The following is an 8356-nucleotide window of genomic DNA, read 5'->3' on the forward strand; positions in this document are numbered from 1 at the left end:
AAATGCCCTAGAATAATGACAGATGAATGAGGGAAAGGCTAGACACTGGGTGCTTGAAGATTATCAGGGAATGGGGGAAAGAAGCCAATAGTTTGGAAGAGGCCAGCACTGGGAAGAGAGATGAGCTGAGTGGATAAACAACAAAAACCTCAAAAAAGCAGAGATTCCTACAGAGATAGAGGGAGCAGTAAGGAGGGAGAGCCTACATTTCTCCCCTAACCATATTCTTGGTTTCAGAAAATGAGGCTTTCAAGAGTATCTTTGGGTTTTGCAGATCAAATAAAAAACTCCTGCTCTTTCAAATAAAGTCAATCTCATGTAGGTTTAAACAAGGCAGGAAATCCGGCAAGTGAGGCCAAAATGGTGAACATGTGACATGAGTAAGAGAAAAATAAGGAGTCAAAGTGTTTGAACTGGGTGTGTGGCATACACCTTTAATCCAAGCATTCAGGAGGACAAGGCAACAGGATCTCTGAGTTCAGGGCCAGCCTGGTCTACAGAGAATATTTGAGTGCTTTTGTCCAAGTGACTTTAGACCAATACAGAAGTAGAGGGAGGAAACGTAGCTAGAGAATACCTGGCTAATGAGTTAATTGATCATTCCTATGTGAGCATCCAAGTAAAAACCCTGAGCACTGAGGCTTCATTGAGGCTACCTTCCTGGCAGGAAGTCCACTGGGAAAGTAGTACATCCCCGCACCACAGGGAGGGAGCATGGACACTGCATTCAAGGCCATCCAGAGCTCACTGTGTGTATCTCTTACTGGCCCTGATTTATATCCTTTATAATCTGTAATCACAAGTGCAGTGCTTTTCTTAGTTCTGTGCATCACTCTTGCAGTTTACCGAGCCCAATTCCCTCACAGGAACCTCAGTGTTCTGTAAACTAGCTCTCTTTCACATTCGGTTTTCTGGGAATTAAGAGACTAGTGTCACCCACAAGGTCCAGGGATGGAGACAAGCCCTTGCTCTCTGTAATTGATTATGAAGTGAGCCAATGGCTCAAAGTGGGCAATTAGGAAAAAGCCCTACCCAGAACTTTGTTTAAGGCTTTTATGGACATGCTAGGGTCAGAGGTAAGCAGGGGTAGATGGTTTGGCTGGCATATACAAGGCCCTAGGTTTGATCCCTAGCATATCAGGTAGGTGGAGTGTATTCAAAGGGGACAACAGAGCTGTGGATATAGCTCAGTAGCTCAGTGATAGATTACTAGTCCTGGGTTTATCCCTCAACATTAGGGCAGAGAGCAGCATGTAGAGATGTAAGATTATTCTGGGAATAATATGTGCCACTGTGGGGAGGATATCCTGGGAAATGAGGCCAGCACACAGAAAAGCCAAGCAGAAAGATAAAAATAGAGAGACAGAGGAAGAGAAACAGGCATGGAGTTGCTCAGAAAGACAGAGAATTGGGACTGATGGTGTGATCTGAGCCCTTAGAGACAGCCATCATGAAAACTCTTGGATTCTTTAGTTACAGAAGGCAACCAATGGCTTTCTTTGCTGAAGTTCATTTAAGTGAAGAGTCTGTATTGATAGAATTTTGGTGAATTCTGATTTTCTGGTTCAAGCAGATTTGAAGTGACAGTAAAAGAAAGTTTTTGCATGGAGGAATGTGAATCAGCAGTAAGTTCACTGATTTTTGAAATGTTACAAATTTAACTCAATAAAATGCAGTAATTTGCTGTTTAGAGCTAATGCCAAAAGTAGGCAAGAGAAAACCCCAAAATCTCTCTCTCTTTTTTTGGCTTTTGAGACAGGGTTTTTCCTGTATAACACTTCTGGTTGTCCTGGAACTCAATCTGTAGACCAGGTTTGCCTCAAACTCAGAGATCAGCCTGCTCTGCCTCCCAAGTGCTGGAATTAAAGGCAAAAATCTCACTTTCAAATCAAGAAAGAAAAGAAAAAGAGAAGTTTGCTTTCTTAACCATGACACCTTATAAGCCAATATCTTACAGGGTAGGACAGTGTTTCTTTTAATTTAATTTCTATTTATTATTGTTCTGTATGTATATGATGTGGGGTGTGCACACACCACAGAACACATGTGGAGTTCAGAGGACAAGCTTAGGGAGTCAATCATCTCCTTCCACATTTATGTGGGTTCCAGGGATTGAACTCAGGTCAGCAGGCTTGCTCAGCAAGTGTTTTTCTGGCCCCCAGGATAATGTTTCTAACCCTAATAACATTTCCTATTTTTATAACTGACCTCAACATTCTCCTATGCCATCTTCGGTTTCCTCCCTCACTGAGTAGCTGGAATGCCATTAGTGATGCCTCTGTTTTAATTCCCTGAAAAACAAACGCACCAGGCTTTATTCTGATATATTTTACATGTCCAGCATTTATGTTTTAAAATTGAAAACTAAATATTACTTAACACATTTGAAAGCAAGCATTGTGAGCCTGGCATGGTGGTATATGCCTATAATTCCTGCACTTGAGAGTAAAGACAGGAACGAGGATTGACACTCAGTTACATGAGATCCTGTTCCCCACCCAAATCCAAAACATTAACAAAAACAAACTTTAAAAACAATACAAGATGTCCCCTGGCCACTGCTAGCTCTGCTGCCTTCTGAATGGTCACCGTTTCCAGGCCAGCTCTCTCCCTCAAACTCCCCACCATGTTCATCTCTGACAGCAGTTTGGAAAAATTTCCAGACCTTGCTTCCAAGTCCAGTTCTCTGTGGGATTTCAGGAGTACTGTCTCTGGCTGAAATGATCTCTCCTGAGTCCAAGACAGAGGGTCACAACTACTGTCTGATTCTTTCCCATTCCCTGTGGGTAGATTTCTTCCTTTGGAGCCTCCTTGTGTCCGGAACTTGCTGGCCTTTTTGCCAGGAGAGTGTGTAGTGGAGGGTGGTGAATTTGGAAGAGATGGAGAATTATTAGTAGGGCCTGGTAGTTATGAGAGAGTGATGGGGCTCATAGTAAGGGTGTTTTGTAAGAAGGAGGGGAGAGAGGGAAGAGAGCGTGAGTAAAGGAAGCTGCTGGCTGATGTGTAAAATAATGGTATCACACCGCAAAAAAACCAAACCTCCGTGCTTAAAAATAGCATAGTGTGTCAGAACGCAGACATGTAGAAATGCTGACACACAAACATGATTGCATCCCTGACTCGCAGGCAGAGTGGCCTCTGAATCTCCCTAATTTCACTTCAGAGACACATCTGTCCACCAACAGATTCTGCTTTCTGAAATATCCTTGGCCTCAACCTTGGCAGGCTCTGGCTCTGAACTAGGAAGGAAAGCCATTTGCTTAGCTAGCCACATTAACATTGCAGACTCACTCATAACTGTTACATGCTGGGTTATAGGCTGACCTCAAATTCATTATTTTCTTGCCTTAACTTCCCAAGCACTAAAATTATAGGTATTTGTTACTATGATCATCCCAAGAAGCCTTTATGGTCTCCAGGTTACCTAAGTTAAAAAAGAGAAAGAGAAAAACTAATAGGCAGAAATTTGACAAGGGGCTCTCTCTCTCTCTCTCTCTCTCTCTCTCTCTCTCTCTCTCTGTGTGTGTGTGTGTGTGTGTGTGTGTGTGTGTGTGTGTGTAGTTATCTGTGCCTCTACTCCTAACAGGCAGGCATGAACTATATGCTGGAATATCTATTATGGAGTAATTTCATAGGTTTGATGGAAAGAAAACCAGCTTGGTGGCATGTACTTGAATTACCAGCTACTGAGAAGGCTGAGGTAGGAAGATCACTTCATCCTAGAAGTTTAAGGCCAACCTGGGCAGCATAGACAGACTGTCTCAACAAGCAAACAAAACCACTGACAGGATGATGTTTCCTTTAATATGTAGTAGGTTTGGCCACAGTGTGTCTTAGTTACTTTGCATGTTGTAATAGTTACTTTACATGTTGCTGGAACAAAATTAAAAACCTTTGTTCTTCCTACATAGCATTAAGAGAACGCAAAAGGCAAACTAAAGACTGGGAGAAAATATGCACAAATCTCATATATATATATATATATATATATATATATATATATACATGTATATACATATACATATACATATACATGTATATACATGTATACATATACATGTATATATGTACATATACATATAAGATACAGCTATACATGTCTATCTAAACATGTCTCAAAGAACTTACATCCAGAATATATAAAGAATTTTCATAGCTCTATAGTAAAGAACAACAGCCTGAGTTTTTAGAAAGGCAAAAGCCTTGAGCAAAAGAATTCATCAAAAGAAGATAGTCAAATGCAAAATAAATTAATTAAAAGATGCTTAACAGTATTAGCTCTAGGAAATGCAAATGAAACAACTAAATAGTCACATGTATTTTATGGTTAAAAAATAGTTAAAGCCTAAAGTAATGAATCCTACCAAGTACTGGAGCAAAGGAAGCAATGGGAATACATACCTAGCAGTGTGAATTAATGCAGTCACCATGGAAAGGGTTTGCTTGTTTAACATAAAGTTAAACTTACATCTACATATGACCTAGAAATCCATGCCTTAGAGACAGAGATTTGCACTCACACAAGAATACATGAGTGTCTATAGAGGCTCTACAAAAAAGAACACAGAAAATGGAAGCAACCCAAATGCACTCTGCTGGTGAATGGATAAAAAAACCATATGCACCATATTAAACATCATGGAATACTGTTCAGCAACAAAAATGATCACGCTGCTGGTACATTTGACAGTGTGAATGAACAACAAAAACACCATGCTGAATGAAAGAAACCAGACACAAAAGGGCCATACTCTATAGTTCTATTTGAAATTTATTAGGATAAGACTAATACTGTATCATTTAAAATGTATTTTTAGTGAATATATTTCACAAATACACTGAAGAATCATGCAATGCTGTCTACATTAGATGCAAGTCTGGGCCACACTCTTTGCAACTGAACCTGTGTAGCAGGTCTTTATTTGCCTTTATTGCCTACAGTGACCCCGGCAGTGTCGTCAAAATGAACACCCATCTTTCTTTATTTTTTCAAAGATTGATTTATTTATTATGTATAGAGTGTTCTGTCTGCATGTTTGCCTGCAGGCTAGAAGAGGGCATAAGATCTCATTATATTGTGAGCCACCATGTGGGTGCTGGGAATTGAACTCAGGACCTTTGGAAGAGCAGCCAGTGCTCTTAACCAATGAACCATCTCATCTCTCCAGCCGCAGCACCCCATCTTTTCTATATGACTTTCCTTGTCGAGTTACCACTGTTGGATGAACCTCTTTCTTAACTCTGATTTGTCATTCTTTTCTTCCTTCCTTCTTTACTTTTTGGAGACAGGGTTTCTTTGTGTAACCCTGAATTTTCTAGAACTTACTCCATAATCCAGGCTGTCCTCAGATTCACTCTACCCTCTGAGTGCTGGAATTAAAGGCCTGTGGCCACAATCTCCAGCTGGGTTGTCTCTCTTCACGGTGTCTATCACCATGTCACTCACCAGCAGCAGAAGTCTGTCCAGCCATCCCTTGATTTTCTTCGCAGAGGCACATTGTGGCTTCGCAGAGGCACATTGTGGCTTCGCAGAGGCACATTGTGGCTTCTGTTTTGTTGGCACAGTTATTGAAGCTCCTACAGAGAACCAGGGAAGTGCACCGAAAAAGTTAGAAGGCACCGGTTTCATTTTTTGATGACAGAAACCAGGATAAAGACTGCCTGGAGATGGACTGCAAACTCTTTGAAATGAGTAGTACCCATCATGATGGTCATGGGTGCATACATTTGTTGAAGATTGAAGTTCAAAATGTTCATGTCTTATTATCTAGTGAGATTACTTTTAAGTATATTGCAATGTATCTCAAACTGCTACTATAGACTCACTATGAATAAGCCATTAAATCATTATCTGGAAGGTAATGAGGCCCAGGGTTCTTACTCAATGGCTCAGTTAGTTTTGTATAAAATTTTGTGGGCTGGATAGATGGTTTAGTGGGTAAAGGCACTTGCTACTGAGCCTGATGACCAAGTTTTATACCTAGGACCCACACAGTAGAAGAAGAGAACTAACTCCCTGCAGGTTGTCTTCTGATTACCATCACTTGATATGGCAAAACACATATGAATGACTGTAAACACCTTTTAAAAATACCTTTACAATAATACAATTTTGAAAAAATTGCAATAACTTTAGGCTCCATTAAACCTGAATCTGCTGCTAGGTAGCCAGAATTTCTTAATGAAATGGAATAGAAAATATGAGTTTCACAAAATCTTTGTTTCAGTTTACTTTTAAAAATTATATTTATAAGATGGGCTTTTAATTCCAGCACTTATGAGGCAGAGACAAGCAGATCTCTCTAATTCAAGATCAGCCTGGTCTAGAAAATGAGTTTCAGGACAACCAGGGCAGTTACACAGAGAAATCCTGTTTCTAAAATAAGGTAGAGTAAAATGTTAAAATAAAATAAAATTGTATGTGGGTCTACTGTGGCACTCTGTTGTCTCCTTTGTCTGTGGGTTTCAGGGATTGAACTTAGGTCATCATCTTGAACCCTCTTGAATCATCTTGTCAGTCCTGTCTCAGTTTATACAATGGGTCAGGCTGTAATATTTTACAAGCAAGGTATGTGTTTGGACACACACACATGTACATAAGAGTACACACACACATGCTCATGCACTTGAGCATACACACACACACTGAAAACTCAGTGCTGTGTAAGAAACCTATACAAGTAAAATAGATATGTATATAATAGCAGTGTGTTTGAAAAGTGGACTTTTGGAAATAACCCCAAAACTCATAAATATGAGAGTAGGAAAATAAATATTCTGCACTATGTTTTTGGTGGAATTCTCTACAGCTAAAATGAAAACAAAAATAAAAACAAAACAAAACTAAAGCATCAGGTCAGACGATTGTCACAAAACAATAGCAAGTCAAGGAACTATGATATTAATAAAGTTTCAAACAATTTGAAATATTATGATGTAATGTCAATGTACTGTTCTTGGATATAGTAGAATGGGGGGGTGGTGGTAAACACAGGATAAAACAATGGACTTGAGTCAAGGCTGGCCAGCAGGCACTATAATATGTTTTATTTCATATCTGTGTGGTTTGCACATTTATACCTCATTCTTCATGGTGGCTTCATAGAAGTAAATGGAACAGAAATGACCATAGAACAGGAACCTAGGACAACAGAATGCTTTTTAAAAAGTTGTATTTATTCTTACTTTATGTGTATGAATGAGTGTATTGCATACCTGGTTCCAGAGGCCAGTTAAGGCAATGGATAGCTAGTTAAGGGAATAGATAGCTTAGAACTGAATTGAAGATGTTTCCAAGCCTCCATGTGAGTTCCAGGAACCAAACCCTGGTCTCTGAGAAAGAAATGTTTTTAACTGCTGAACCATCTTCTCACTACACCGACCCCATGATTTATTAAGGGTATATCTGTGTACTCAACAAAACCTTATTTATTCCAAATTTGCATGTAAATGCATGCAGCCGTTTCCTCTAAATCTTGCCTTAGCTGCTTGCCCCGCCCACTCATGCCTAGGTTTGGGAAGGTTCTTATTCAGTGGCTGAATTATGTAAATAACAACAGAATGGTTGATCGAAAAGTGTTGGCTTTGAGATCCTTAAATGATGGAAGTAGGGATTAGAGATACATCATCAAAGAATGACTTTGATGAATAACTATTAAGAACAAAGGAGGGAGGCTGGTTCCCTCCTAGCTCGGTCCACTGATTCACTCAGATTGGTTAAAGGCGTCTGTCATCTTTTACTACTTAGATCTCCACTCCTTGTAAACCTAATGTGTAATAGTCACAACTGCTCACTCTCAGCTCCCACAGCTGAGTTTCATTCAAAGTCAATCAAAATGCAACTTTGCCTTAGTTTTCAATACAAGCCCCAATCTTTGCACCCACAGTTCTGCAGACTTCATTCTCATTTAAATAGTGTTGGATATTAAAAGGAGATCGAGTTCTTACATTTTAAAATGTGATAACTTTGAAGCTCATTAACATCTAAATGCCGTTTGTTGTTAAAAAGTAAAACCATGTCTACTGTGAAGCAAAAGTCTACAGTCCAATTAGCTTTCTCCGTTGTTCTGGCTGGGAGAACTCTGTTATAGGAGCATTGAACTTGCCTTAGGAAAATCTTGTGTGCTGTAGTTATTACAGTATGGAAAAAGGAGAAGAACCCTCTGACAGAACTCAGGAAAACCGGGAAAGTTGCACTAGGAGCCCACGCATCCCGGGTGGGTTTTTTTTTTTTTTTTTTTTTTTTTTTAACCTTGGCTCAGGTATTGGACCCGCATTGAAAGCTTCTAGCAAAAACCCGGAGCCTTCTGGCAGCCTGACGGCTATCAGGCTCCACAGGTCCCTTTAAGGCACCCTA

This window comes from Phodopus roborovskii, unplaced genomic scaffold (assembly GCF_943737965.1).
Source record: "Phodopus roborovskii unplaced genomic scaffold, PHOROB, whole genome shotgun sequence".
Taxonomy (NCBI): Eukaryota; Metazoa; Chordata; class Mammalia; order Rodentia; family Cricetidae; genus Phodopus; species Phodopus roborovskii.